We start from the raw sequence: 15983 nt of genomic DNA, 5'->3' as shown, positions 1-15983 counted from the left end.
TTCAAATGTTTCCCTGTGAACTGTAGATTTTCTCCAGTGCTAACCTCCGAGTTGCTGCACCGCTGGTGCTTTGTGAAACTCAGATATCCTGAAGTCATTTTTTCTTTTGCATTGCGCTATGGAAAAATAGAAACGGCTGTGGTTCAGAAATTACAGATGTTCAGTTGCTGTGGGCTGAAAATGTGAACTTTAAACAGTCTCAGCTTTATAAAATTCATTACTTGAGTATTTTAAGATCATCTTATGTTCATTTCTAAGATTTTACAAGGCACAAATAGCCCGTAAAGGCACCAGAGTAAGAAATGACAAATAGGGCAAAGGTCATATGCCACATCACCAGATGACCTTGGACAAACAAACTTCATTTTGCCAGGTGCAGGCTGGCTCAGCTGCTGAGAGTGTTTCAGCTGTAAATTTTGGCGAAGCACACAAACAACAAAATTCCTTATCACCATCCACATCTTACGCAAATTCAGCCCCGGTCCACTCGAATCCCTCTGTAGCGTCATCCCTCCTCTGCTCCAGCAGGGTCACCCAGTGCAGGTGTTCTTGTTATCCAGATGTCATTCATAAAATAACTCCATTGTGCCAAGAGCTGTCTGTGTCTTGTCAGCTGCCCTCGATTTACAGAGACGGAAGTATTTCTCGGAGTAATTGATGGGAATTAAGTGTGCTAGCCAAGTGCCTGCGCTGCTTGCATGTTTTAACTATCAAAAGATAAGAGGAACCTTTTTGATTTAAACAGAGTCTGGGAGTGAGCCATCTTTCCAAAAAAGACATACTCTGCTTTTCTTGCCTCTGTTAGACTTCTTGTGCAGAGACACTTTGAATATGATATATGTAGGAAAAATAGGCCTGTTGTCTGAAACAGCACAGAGACAGGGATTATTTTTATGCTCTTTCCTGTAAAGACTACTCAAGTTTTTTAAAGAGATTTTGCTCAGATTTATTGGCATTTCAACAGGTAAATACTACAGTGCAGGCTGATTTAAAATATTTTCCCTCTTGATCTGCAGGAAATTAATGTCCTTTTTCAGCTCTGATTTTTTAAGTATATTTGATAATATATGTTTGACGTGCCAGACTTGTCTGTGTAATTTAAAAGGACAGAGTGAATAAGCTGCTTGTGAGACTTAAGGCTTAAAGAGAAAGAGATATTGATGGGAATATTCTTATTTTACTTGTCAGTGACAAGTCTTGTCTTCCTTGTTGATACTGGCAATTGCATTTTACTATTGTTGGTCAAAACCAGGCTTGTTGTATTCACTGTTTTCAGTCTTTATGCTAAGGTCAAGCTCACTGGCTGCAGGCCTCAGCTACATTTACCTCACAGACATGAGAAATTTGTGCAAAAAAACAAGTACACATGAAGACAAAACTCATGTAACATCAATTTGCATTTTAAAACAGGTGAATTAAAAGAAGAGTTGCGTAACTGTGAAAACCACAGTGGACTGTGGGACCAGCTACAGTGACTTGCTGGGCTTGTTTTACCATGCAAATCAGGTAGATTGATTGATTGCAGATGAGCTCATTTGTATCGTGGGCTGCTAAAACAGAACACGCACAATTAAAATAAATCACAGACGTGGTACATGTTGGCTTAGGGGCAGAAGAAAGAATACAGCAGTTACCACTACAGTACTACACAGCAGCGGTGTGTAGTGCCATTAAGAGTTCCAGATGGCACTGTTCAGCACAAATACAGCTGAGGCTTTTTCTCAGAAGGGCAGATGGTGGAATGAGTGAAAGGTCGGTGAAATAAAATCACTTGTAATAAGTTTATCCTCCTCGCTAAGACAAAGATAAAACCTTCATTTATCCATTCTTCGTCCTTTATTATCCATTCTGCTGACAGGAAGGTGTTACTGAGAAATGTGGTCTGAGATGCACTGGAACAATAAAAAACAAACAAACAAAAAAACACAAAGAGTTTGATATTAACGGGTGAGCACATGTAAGACTAGAAACCTTGGACTGGTGAAGACATACAACGGCAAACTTTTCACATTTTCACACTACCATTATTTAATTAAAGTCAGAACATCCTGACAAAGAATTCCCATCACCTTAGACAAACTGCAGTCGGTCGGAGCCTCCTGCTGTCAGTCTGAGTTTCAGATGGGAGGTTCCCCAGGATGTGGAGAGGATGTGGGTTGCATCCAAATGATATGTCCTTCTGTGTGTGTGAGTGTGTGTGATTGGGGCAGGGGGAGGGGTGTTATCATTGATGTGTGAGTCATCCTGACCCACCCTCCCTCTCCCTGCACTTCACGTGGTGCGTGTGTGCGTCTGTGTGCTTGTGTGCATGCGTCCTGTAGGCGCTGTGTGTTTTTGCTGTGTGGAGGTCTACATGCGTCTAGTACTTCATACCACCGCACTGCATTGCATGTATGTATGTGTGTGTGTGTGTGTGTTTTTTCTTTTAAATGTATATGTGTGCATATGTGCATGGCGTGAGCATCCCTGTGCATTGTGTTTATGTGTGTATGTGAGTGTGTGTGTGTGTGTGTGCGCGTGTGAGGTTGGTAAAGCAGTGGTGAGTCATCCACAGGCCAGCACTGCCTGTTACCATGGGTCACACACGGCAGGTACCCCACCTCCCTGTGTAATCTTTTCTTTTTTTTTTTACCTACCTCTCTTCCTTATCCTCTTCCTCCTTTTCCTCCTCTTCCTCCTCCTCCTCCAACTCCTCCTCTTCTTTTTCCTCTCTGACTCACAGATGACTCCCCCACCACCGCCAATGACATCACCACTCCCTCCCTAACACTTTGTTGTGGTGAATCATACTGTACGTTGAGATTTTCTCTGCTCCTGTCTCCAGCTAACCAGCAGGGCAACCTCAATGTCACCCATTCATAAAATCAGATGCAAGTCACAAGATTCAAGAAGCATTTATTTCTGACAGCGGTGACGGTTATTTTGGTGATGTCATCTATGATAACATGCATAAAGTGAGAAACCAAAGAGATTAGACATAGATTAAGCATAGACTGCTATTATGGTTACATTCAGAGAAAACAGCACTGAATGCAAACTGCAACTCAGATGCCGTTAACAACCTTTTGTGCTCATCCTCATTATTAGCCACAATTTCTTGTTCACTTTCAAAGGAATGTTAAAACTGCACTTCATGGCAAGATTAGTCTCTTGGTTGAGTTACTGGACGTCTATGGAATCAGATGCGTGCAGCGGTTTCAAATCTCCATAAATGGAAGCTATGGGAGTTTTTGGCCATCGGTGGAGACACACAGCAGTTTCGGCACAGACACCAGTTTGAATTGAGCCAATGAGCTATTTGTACTTTGAATTTGTATGATTAAAATGGGAACATCATCCTCCTGTGCCTACAGCATCAAAAAATTGCCACAAATATGGTGACAAGTGGGGATGACATCTTTGCAGCTATAATTGTAAATAACAAAGTGCAGAAAGTGCAGAAATAACAGTTCAGTTGAATCTGTATATATATTTTTACATTTAAAAATACGGTCACAATTGCTGATTGAACCCATAGTGATATCAAGTCTGCTGTGATATCAAACTGAGCTATAGGCTAAACTCACCTCAGTATCTTCAAAGTGCACAAAGAGAGACAAAGACATCTTTCAGTTCACTAGAAATCAGAATATCTTATCTACTCTGGATAACCTACTTGGATGTAGTTCCATTAACAGTTGTCAAATACTATAATAACAAGTATTTTGGTTAATTATTACTCGATACACATAATATTTTACCTATATTGTTTTCTTGCACTCAAGATATCCTCCATGTAAATATAAAATGCACAGTAGCTACATCAGAGGCCAGTACAGTATAATTTGCTTTTCCTGCCACTATTTGCTTAAATGTATCACATCAAGATTTTGTAATTTTCAAAAAATGGTTTTGAGTCCCCTCAGTGTATTTCTGTTAATCATCCACGGACTGTATTTTAACATTGTCTGCTTTTACTTTTCTTGCTGTGCAGCACTATTTAGTCTATAATATGAAAAACGACCCTTGTTTCTCACTTTACTGCTTACAGCCACAGACTGCTGACGAGCTGAGTTCCTGCAGACATTTCTGAATGTCATAAAACGCAAATCTGCTGTGTTGTTCGTGCCATTAACTGGCAGAATGTCTGTGAATGCCAGCGGTTAATAAGATGCAACTGTATCAGATGCAGAGAAAGGCAAGTTTGTGCAATCACCTGGACACCTTTTTTCTTTTGTCTTCACATTATTTGTCAGTTCTGCCTAAAAGACTGCAGATTGTTAGAAAACTGTAACTATAACCTTCCTCTGCTCCTAATGTCTTGTATTCTGTTGTAAATCTGTTGTTTTGCATGATATGGACCTGCACTAGTGTCACATACGACATCATCACTGTCACCTATAACACTTTATGATACTGAATTAGACAACATGTGTTGGACTGGGTTACGTCACTGCATATTGTTCTGTAATTAATTGCCTTCTGGTTTCATTCTTTTCTTTTCTGTTCATCTGTCAACAGTTTAATTACCATTACAAATCAGTGCTCTTGGCAATCTTGCTCATATTTGACAGCACATGCTTTAACCATGGCAACAACAAACCTTGCGCAACATTAAGGGTTGAACTCAGAAGTCATGGTGAAACTAATTCAAAGTTCAGCTAAAGATATTCATTATATTTGCCAAGAATCTCAGTTTTTCTTAGCAGTTTTCTTTGGCAAGCTTTCATGGTATAAATACTGCTAATTTACTTCTACTTAGTACTGCGTTTTTGTGTTACAGTTTATTGTTTTGTACAGTGTTATTGCACTCTGTTGCAATGCAAAATATTCTGTTTTTTCTGTTTATTCTCTTCAGTTTGTGTTCGTTCTGCTGGTGTGAATCCACCTGCCGTCTCTCTGTCGGCTCACAGGGCTTTTTGTGAATGGAGGCTGCTGTGCTATGATGGGAGGATGGATGAATGGGAGGGAGAGACGAGCGGATGAATGGGAGAGATGGAGGGACGCGTGTGGCGAGGGAGGGAGAGATGGAGGCTACGTCACATTACGTTTCCGCAGTGCATCAAGGGAACTGGTCTGTCTGTGACTCATACTGTCAGGATGGGGAGGGGAGGAGGTGATGGAGAGGGGGAAGAGAGAGAGAGAGAGAGAGAGAGAGACAGACAGAGAGAGAGAAGGAAAGAAGGAGGAGGAGACAGAGAGGAAGAGGATGAAGGAGAGAGAGAGAGAGTGAGTGAGCAAAGGAAAGGAGGGGTCTGGTCTTTTTTTGTCCTACCTTTCTTTTTTTTTCTTTTCCATTGCTCCATCCCCCATCAGTGATGTAATACAGGTGACCTATTCATCACAGGGAGGAAGTCTTCCTCCTCCTCCTCCTCTTCCTCTCCTCTCATTTTATCTCTGCCTCTCCTCCTCACTCCCTTCCTCCCTCCCTCCCTCCTCGCTCGCTCAGCTGACTGGCTGAATGCATGAATGAACAGGCCCTTCTCCTTTTATTGCGATGGGGGGAGGGGATGACACAGGAAGCTATGAGGCAGACGCAGGGCAAGAGAGAAGGAAAGAATGAGTGATAAAGAAGAAAGAGAGGGAGGATGACAGAGAGTTCCCATGGCATCTGAACAGATAGACACTGACTGCTGATCTCATCCTTTATGTATGAAGCTGTTGCTATTGTCTGTCTGTCTGTCTATGCGTGTATGTGTGCATGCATACATGCCTATGTGCGTAACGTATGAATGGTGCAACCTCATTTCATTCATTAGAAATCCACATGCACATTCTTCGCCTCTGTCTAGCATGGACACTTCCTCCCTGTGTCACCTTAACCTGCTTAACAGAAAGTGCATGCATGTGTGTGTTCAACTAAGGATGGGTCAAATGCAGAAGACGAATTCAGTGTGTGTATGTAAAAATATATATCCTGTCAAAAAAGCTGATCCAGAAAAAGAGACAGCTGCCACACACTCAGTGTGTTTTGATTTTGCAAGTAGTTTATTAGGCCAAACTCAACATGTATGTAATGGATTAAGTGTAACAGGATAATATTTTTGATATTTCAGTTTCATCCAGCATCTGGGTAGTCTTGGTGGGAGGTGCAACTCAAATTCTTCTGCTGTAAACCAGTCATTGGTGACTAATAGTTTAGTGTTTATTAAAATAGGCTTTTTAAGGAGGAAGGAGGATATGCCGAGCAGATATTTCAAAGGAAATGTTACACTTGAGATGTGTGAAGGCAGATTTTTACCATCAGTTTGGCCACGTCACCTTTACAAGGAGATAATATGTCAATGTTTTGTTTACAGCTTGCTCACGTTTTTAGCTTGTGGCTGCTTAATGACTATAGAACAGAACTGGTCTGCACTTTGCTTTAGGTGAGTTCTCGAGAAATGGTTGTAGTTGTTTCAACTATTAACCAGAACTATGCTTGACATGATGTTGTTTTAAAACCTGCCACTTGATCAGACATAAATATTTACTGTGGCCGTGGAATAAATTTTTCAGGGGTTTCACAGGATGTAAAAATGCACAATTGTTCTCAAATTTAAACCTGATCATAACAAAAACTGGAGTGACTCAGTTTTATACTATACACTATACACTTATAGGTTACATGTTTCTTTAACATGCTGGTCTAGACAGATTATTTCTTTTTTCAGTTGAAACCTGACCAGGATGGCAACATAAGCAGCCATAAATATAGACAGACTGAGCCTCTGTTCATATCTATATGACGTATACACGGTGATATAAGTAGTATGCGTGTGTATACTGTATGTATATTAAGTCCATATCCGTTTACTTTGCTATAAAGATCATAAATATGATTGTGTGCATTTGTGTGTGATTGCGGACGTGCATGTGTGTGTGCACGCTCATTGCCAGTTGTCTCTGCCTCCACCTTGTATGAGTCAGAGCTGCAGTACAGTGTGGGAGGGGTTGGGATTGGATATCCTGCTGGTGGCTCGTCCACTCACACACATACATGCATACACACACACACTTAAGTATTAATATACTTGTGAGCATTCTCAGTGATGGAATACATTCCCAAATCTTCAGAAGTGACTTGCAAGATACCCAGAGTGAGGGTCTAAAAGTCAAAATGATGATGATTAGGACACAGATGAACATATAGACATAGAGACAGACACACGCACACACTCTCCTTTTATGCAGAAAGATATAAGACAAACAGCAGCAGTGAACTACATGTCTGTACTAAACACACATAGGCACACATACATACAGTCCACAGACACACACACAAACACAGCGTGTTGTCACATCCGGCCCTGCGCTCCACAGCGTTGCCTATAATTAGCTGCTTGCAAAGCTGACTGCCTAGAGATGAGATGAGCTAACCAGAGAGTGAAGGAGAGGAAGAAAAGGAGATCAGCTAACCACATGGAGGTAGATGCTCCTCCACTGAGAGAGGACAAAGAGGAGGATACAGAGGGAAAAATGTCAGGGGGGAGGGAATGTAAGGAGGGAGAAATAACCAAATAGAGGTGAAGCTTCTTCTATTAACCAAACAAAGGGGAAGCCACATATGATAGAGGAGAGTTGGAGCACATTCACGAGAATTTATCAAAAGTGTGTTACAGCACTATGTGTGCACACACTCTCAGTGTGGGGGGCCCGGGCAGAGTTTAACCACCAAACCCAAGCAGTGACACAAACTCGTCCTCAACCTGTTCAGCTACACAAGACAGCCAAATAAGGGCTTGGAGATGTGTGTATGTGTGCATGCCCTCCTCTGCACATGCTCTGGAGCAGACTGGAGCATTTTTATGAATGGGGCTCCAGCAGCCAGATCTGTCAGAGCACTATAATGAGGAGCCGTGATGATCTCTTAAGTAGTGCGATTTTATCTGTATAACAAAAGTAGGCTTGAGGCTCGGCTGTGAATGAATGAGTCAGGATCGACGTAACCCGGCTACATCGGCACTGTAGATGGGTGAGTGGGTGGGTGGGTGGGTAGGCTTGTAGGGGGCGAAAAAGAGAGAGAGAGAGAGAAGAACAGAGGGAGGGGTTTGTGTATGACTCATACTCTCTTCTCTCTCATTGTCACTCCACTGCAGTACCACTGGAGGACTTCTAGCCTGCTGTGGGCTCTCCCTCCTTTATCTCCACCTCCCTGTCTGCATCTCCATTGGTTCCACAGCTCGTCTGCCTCTGCATTGTCACTTTGTCTCATCTGTGTGTCTGTGCTCTCCTTTTAAGACATTCATCCCTCCCTTTATATTATAATGCTACTAATTAGGGAACTTTTTAGTTTGTCGGGCCTATTGACCCTGATGGTGGGTCAGTCAGTGCAAACTATACAGCCAAAGAGAACTTTATTTCGAAATCCTGTTGGAGATTGAAAAGTTTCCAAAGACACCAAATGTGTCAGGATTCATTTTGATGAAATTAGTATAAAATGGTGCATATGGTTAAACATCAGATAGCTCCAATGAAGATGTGGAACAAACTTACAGATAATATACAGTGAAACAGTGTGATTTAGATGATATTCATTCGCTCATGTAGGCCTTGTTCAGAACGCCAGTTCAGATCCATTTGTTAGCATATCCATGTTGTATTCAGAAAGTTTGGAGTGCTAACAAACCATTTGAAATTTGATTTATGTAAATTGGATCCAAGCCACGTTGGAAATTAGTTTGAAATGTAATTCCAATCAGATGCATCTCAGTCTGGATGTTCAAATCAGATTTCAAATAATTAAGAATTGGTCCTCTTCGTTGTGCTGAAAACAGAAAGTTTCCCTTCATGACAGAAGAAAAAGTGAGAGGGACATGCATTTTACATGATGGAAATACCTCCTGGAAACTCACCGGCAGTGAGTGTGTGTGTTTATGTGCGTATGTGTGCATGTGGAAGCATATTACTGTTGTTGTGGGGACAAAAATCTGTTTACACAGTCACATTATGAGGACAAACCTTACTTGTGGGGGCAAAATTTAAACACAAATCCTTAAATATTAGGGTGAAGACTTGCTTTAAGGTTAGGCTGCGGTTAGGGTTACATTGAGGAAAGGGTGGTAAGTAATGTTTATTGTTATGATTTGGTGGTGGTTAAGACTCCAGGAAATTAATGTAAGTCTTTGTAATCTTCCCAAAAGTAATGGAAACAAGACTGTGTGTGTGTGTGTGTGTGTGGGGGGGGGGATCTTTACTTGCTCATGCATGTGAGGCACATTTATTATTATTCCATGCCTTCTTCAGCTTGACTAATGGGTGCACTGGGCCCTGTGCTCTCATGCTGGGCTGGAGGAGGCATGGACATAAGATACTGTGTGTGAGTCAGTCAGTGGTCATTACAAATTAACCTACAGCTGGTAACCAGCAGACTGTATGCAAACAAAACCCCAGATCTTTTAATTAGGACAACTTGTGAAGGGGTTGCCTAAGCTCTGTGCTGGCCTGTCCTGACTGAAGATGATGTGCTCAAAGTTATTCTTCCCTTTTCAGAACAAAAACAATATTTAAAAAAGTCTTTTAAAAGCCTCAACTGTTAAGCCACATTGTATATGGTACAATGTTAAAACTAGCATACTACGATGAAAATGCTAACACGCAGATTTTTGAAGGGTACAAATTTGTTGGGTCGCCATGATAGTTTTGCGTGTTAGCATGCTATCATTTGTCTCAGGGCAGGCTATCTTCTGTAATAATTGCATTTAAGTGCGCAAAATAAATAAACATTACTTGATAAGCCAAACACAAAATAGCCGACAGTTGAGACTGATGGGACAGCCTTACAGTAGCAGGTGTCTGGTCTAATAAAGTACTGGACTATTAAAAGTTGTGACCCAATATATAAGTTATTCTTGCAATTTATCCCAAGGGGAACATTAATGTCTGTAGAAATTTTCATGGCAATCCCTATAGTAGGCTAGCTGTTGAGAATCTTCAGTCTGGACAAAGGGGGGTACCAGCCAACTAACATTCCCATCCCTACATCCACCAAAAAGAGGATGTTCAGGACAAACAGTTGATTTAGTCTGCTATTATGTACCAGATACAGTGCATCCAGAAAGTATTTACACCGCTTCGCCTTTTTCACATTTTGTTATGTTACAGTCTCATTCCAAAATGGATTAAATTCATTTTTTCCCCTCAAAATTCTACACAAAATACCCCATAATGACAAAGTGAAACAAGTTTGCTTGATTCTTTTGCAAATTTATTAAAAATGAAACACAAAAAATGTAACATGTTTGTAAGTATTTACACCCTTTGCCATGACACTCAGAACTGAGCTCAGGTGCATCCTGTTTCCATTGATCATCCTTCAGAGGTTCCTACAACTTGAGTTGAGTCCACCTGTGGTAAATTCAGTTGATTGGGCATGATTTGGAAAGGCACACACCAGTCTATATAAGCCCTCACAGTTGACAGTGCATGTGAGAGCACAAACTAAGCCATGAAGTAAAGAAAGACAACCATTTCTGGTGGTGGTAGCAGCATCATGCTGTGGGGGTGTTTTGCAGCAGCAGGAATTGGGAGACTAGTAAGGGTTGAGGGAAAGATGACTATGACAAAGTGCACTGGACCTCAGACTGGGGTGAAGGTTTATCTTCCAACAGGACAATAACCCTGAGCATACAGCCAACATCACAAAGGAGTGGCTTCAGGACAACTCTGTGAATGTCCTTGAGTGGCCCAGACAGAGCCCAGACTTGAACCCTATTGAGCATCTCTGGAGAGATCTGAAAATGGCTTTGCACTGACGCTGCCCATCCAACCTGATGGAGCTTGAGAGGTTCTGCATTGAAGAGTAGGAGAAACTGTTCAAAAATAAGTGTGCCAAGCTTATAGGATCACTCAAAAAGACTTGAGGCTGTAATTGCTGCCAAAGGGGCTTCAACAAAGTATTGATCACAGGGTGTGAACACTTATGTACATGTTATATTTTTTGTTTATTTATTGTTAATAAATTTGCACAATAAATTTACACGCAAACTTGTTTCATTTTATCATTATGGGGTATTTTGTGTAGAATTTTGAGGGGAAAAATGAATTTAATCCATTTTGAAATGAGACTATAACATAACAAAATGTGCATAAAGTGAAGCGGTGTGAATACTTTCCGGATGCAGTGTATGTTCACAGATTTATGGTTATGGTGTAAGTTATGGACAAGTTACTGTAGCTGAGAAGTAATCACTAGGGATGCACAATATGGATGTTTTTTTTGTTTATTTTTTACCACTTTCTGGTGATGACCTGATTTTCATGACAGCTGATAATTTCATTTCATTTTGTCAAAAAAGATGTTCACCAGTACTTTGTACACAATGATGTTTATGCTCTGCCCTGTGATGCCCTGTGATGCACCCCACCTCTCGCCCAGGGTAAGCTGAGACAGGCTCCCACAACCATGCAAAGGATAAGAGGTGGTAAATAAATAGCTGTTAGCTGAAGTGCATGGCTCCCACACAACCATTATGTTACAGCGCTTTGGAGGCTTAATTCGAGACACATTGTCAAACTCTATGCAATGACGAAAAACAGACTTCTCAGGCTGATGTTGTGTTATAAATCAAACCCCAATGAATCATGATTAGTGCTCCATTTTATAGTTCCCATGAGCAGCTTTCTATCAGACTGTTTTATTATTTTGCCTCCCCACTTATTTTGACACGTTCACTTTCCAGTCCAGCAGAGATGATGTGTAAAAATCTGTCTGGAAATGGATTCTGAGCCCTCAGAGTGTTGCCAAAAAAACGCTTAAAGCTCATCATTGTTCATGTAAATCATCCTACTATTTGTAAAGTGATACCATTTAAATGATCAACAATGACTCATTATTGACTGTGATTTATTAATGAAAAAAATGAAAACAAGAGTTGCCTTTCTTGAAACTTCACCGGACAAAATTAGATTTCAGTTTCAATCATTCCCTGGCAGACTTCAAAAGTTCAGCGTATCCCCGTGGTTATTGCTGTGCGGTGCAAAAATCTAGACATGAAACTAATTTCAGGATATTTCATAGTTTAATCACTTGAGTTAGATGGACTGAAAGATTTTTCTGGTTTCAATAAATGCAATTTTTTCAGGTTTAATGTAACTTTTTTCATGGAAATTTCATCAAGCACATACAAAAAATATCTTCAGGCAATTTCTTAAATTCAATTACGTGTTTTTGATATGGTTTTATAGACACATTAGTATGTTGAGTAAATTCAATTGGCTGGTATTAGCAAATATGTCCCTGGGTAGTAACATAACCAAAAGAAAAAAAAGAATAAATCCTCAAACACAGCAGGAAAGACTGGATGTTAAAATTACATTTCAGGATTGTCATTTTTTTTGCAGTGTATCAACAAGCCCTTGTAATGATTGATTGCAAACTGCACCTTACATAATGTCTCCTGGGCTGTGATCATGTCCTACTACCGGTGTTATGTGTCTTTTATGCAACCATTTAAAAGCAAGTTGTCCTATGAGGATAACAAAGATGTGCTTGACACTACTGTGAGTACACAGCAGTTCACATTCATATGTATAAACTAGCAGATACGTTTTTTAAAACTTTTCCTAAATAAGTGCTACTTTTATGAGCAGACAGGCCAGCTGGTGACAGATGTGAGGTGTCACAGGAACAGCGACTCATTGTGAAGCACCGGTCAGAGGAAGAGAGGAAGAGGAGAGGAGAGGTAATGAAGGTGTAATTTGCTAACCATCTGTGAGGTGCCTGGCTGCCCCGGGGGTTTCCTCTTCTCCGGAACTCCCCCTCCGCAGGGGCACAGGTGCTGGAGAGAAGAGGAGGAGGAGGAGGAGGGGAGGAGGAGGTGAGGTCTACTGGTAAAGAGGGAAGGGAGGGGGTAAAGTAGGAAACGTAAGGGGAAAAAACAGGCAGAGACAGAAGACAGATGAGGAGGGCTAGAGGCAGTGATGAAAAGATGGAGAGAAAATAAGGAAGGGAACAACAGCAGAAACCAACAAACTGGAAGTAAAAGGCAAAATGATGCTGGAACAGCTTGGGAGAAAAAAGAAAGATACATAGACGAGGCCATCTGTCAGTGGTTCAGACGTTCTCGTTGGTCTCTACTGCATAATCCTAATATCCCCAAAGGCGTCATTAAATTAAACATGTTCCAATAAAGCTTCTTCTTACAAGAAACATTCAAGAGGTTTTGTGGTCAATGCACGGATGAACGAAACCTAGAAAAAAGTCTGAATACTACCAAAATGAAAATGGGGCAGAGAGTGCTCCTTGTCCCTGGAGCCTATTACAGCTGTCAGTGAATGAGAGGCGGGGTACACCCTGAACTGGTCGCCAGTCAATCGCAAGGCTGACACACAAAGACAGACGACCGCACATGCTCACACACTCACAATTCGTGTGCATGTTTCTGTGACTGTAGGAGGAAGCTGGAGTACCCGCAGAAAACCAACGCAGGCACAGGGAGATCATAGAGACTCTGCACAAAAGGGCCCAGACCGGGATTTGAACCCAGAACTCTCCTGCTGTGGGATGACAGTGCTAATCGCCACACTGAAAATTCCCCACCTATTGAAACTGAAACGTGGTTAACATAAAAGAAGTCAAATTTCACCCTCATTTTTGCAGGTCAAAACAGTAAACCATAAAGATGCTAAAACACTCAGTGGAACTCAGGGAAACTGCATTCTTGTGCTAAGTAAAAAAATAAATCTGTAGGTTCACCTCTAAAGTCATCTTCCACATTTTTTACGAGTAGTCATAAAAATATCGATTAGTGCAGCTTTAGTTATGGAGTAGTCGAGATGAAATTGTGATTCTCAATGTCTGTGATTTTCCTTCTGGAAAAACAACTTGTTGGTGTTATTATGTCATTTTTCAAGTCAGTGAGCATCACAAAAAAAACACTCCAAATACTTTGCATTTCCTCTCATCCTCTCATTGTGCACTTTAACCCCCATCTCACCCTGTAAACTCCTCACTTCCCCTTGAACATGCATTCTGGTGGAGGTGGAGGTGGTGGCTGCGCTCCTTCCTGCTTTTGAAGCGCTTCAGTCAGCTGTGTTGCCTCCGACTGCCTCTCTCTGAGGGGCATATAATGGCTTTAAGACGCCCTGGCTTCCTGCTTAATAACTGCTTCCTCTGCTCTTGTCCTGTCCTGGCTGGCTGGGTGTGTGGGTGGCTGGCTGGCCACCTGACAGGCTGACCAACGCTTAGCTCACATCTGCAGTATTACTGAAAAAAAAAACTACATTACTGTCTCTCAGGGTCTGTGACGGTTTGTATTTCGCTTCACTGTCTGATCAGTTAATTTCCTGCAGATCATACAAGTCTGAATGGTAATTAATGTATTGAAAATGTGAAGAAAATATGAGGAAAACTTTCAGTTTCCAAATTTTTTCCTCGTCATGTTCTCCATGCTGTGCTGATGTCTGCGTGTTACAAGCTGCAGCTGTCAATGGCTGCTTGCTTGCTTGCAGTTTATTTAATAAATCCCACAAGCTGACTGAATGGTTCACACACTGACTAGTTAGATGTCTTGCTGCTTAACGGACGGGATGGATAGCTGCTTCACTGCCTGGCTCTTTGACTGACTGGCTGATTAAAAGCTGGCTCCTCAAGTAGCTGACTTACTGGCCGTGGAATGCAGCAGGTGGTTCTAAATCTGAATGGGTTTTTGCAGTTGTGTGTGTGTGTGTGCACGTGCACATTCATGTTTGTGTGTATGTGTGCATATGTGAGTGCATGTTTGTTCCCATGGCTGAAGCCACTGAGCTTGTCTGCAGGCCCTCAGATTGCTTCTCTAATCTGGCATGTTTCACATTCCCAATTTCCTCCGCTGATGCATGACTCCTCTGCTGTGTTCAACTGAAGACTGCAGAGAGGAACGTACAACAACTGCCTTTCTGCCTCAACGTCTCTCTCTCTCTCTCTACTTTGCTGGAACACTTCCTGATGAATCTCACTGACCGTATTTGTCTCTTTGTATTCTGTTATCCTGTTTTTTTTCCTCACGTCCTATGTGTCTGTCTGAATGCATATCTCTGTCAATGTAACGTCATTTTCCTAAGAGGGAAATCAGGTAAGAACTGTCCCTTGTTAAAAACACAATCTTTAAGGATGGTTAAATGAATATGCTATATACGTGACAGCGAGGAGAGGTCAAAACAAACAAGACACAGAGTCAGCTCAAGCGAACGGTCACTTTAAAGTAATTTCATGAACTGGATTTTGAGATAATCTAGCCAAAGTTGCAAAAGTCAGTGTGACTGCAGGTACCAATCCTTCATAAAACCTCCATAAAGTAGGCAATTCAATCGATGTTTTTTAATCTTGGGACTCCCTGTTTTGCTGTGTAAAGAAAGAGACTTTATATTATTTTAAACTGGCTGGATCTGTCATCTGTAGGTGTTTATCCTGTGCTTAAGTTATGATGGACTCTCTTAACTCAAAGCTTTCCTGACACACGTTTTATAGCTTAAGCCTTTCATTCTGGAAATGCTTTTTGGGCCACAGTTGTGTTAGTATTAGGGCTCCATCTTCTTTGTTTGTTAAGGAGAAGGGACTGTTTCTAAAATCACAATTTTTCGGGTATTTGCACTTTACATGAATATTTTCATTTTATACAACCTTATTATTCTACTACATCGCATTTCACAAATATCATACTTCATACTTCAAATGTATGTGTGTATTTACAACTAATTGGCAGTAGCTAATAGGTTTTGGTAAAAATGTAATGCCATCTGAATAATGTTTTTAGTCAGCATGAGGAAGTGTTTTTAATTATTTGCCCAGACTCAAATCTTTGGTGGGAGGCTTAAAATTATTCACTTCCTTGCACTTTCACCGAATTGTTGACACAGAATTATGTTCTGGCAGCAAAAAAGGCATCGTATATATATACATAATATCTGGGTGTTGCTCCTATCATACATATCCTATATGCATTAATGTACATGCCTAAAGCACAGGAAATGTGGGCTGGTTGGGGCACAATGGAAACCAGAAAACACTCATATAATCAGAAATGTTCATATGCACACACACACAG

This window comes from Scatophagus argus, chromosome 14, assembly GCF_020382885.2.
Source record: "Scatophagus argus isolate fScaArg1 chromosome 14, fScaArg1.pri, whole genome shotgun sequence".
NCBI lineage: Eukaryota > Metazoa > Chordata > Actinopteri > Scatophagidae > Scatophagus > Scatophagus argus.
The sequence above is the reverse complement of the archived record's forward strand: the minus strand, read 5'-3'. Positions refer to the sequence as shown.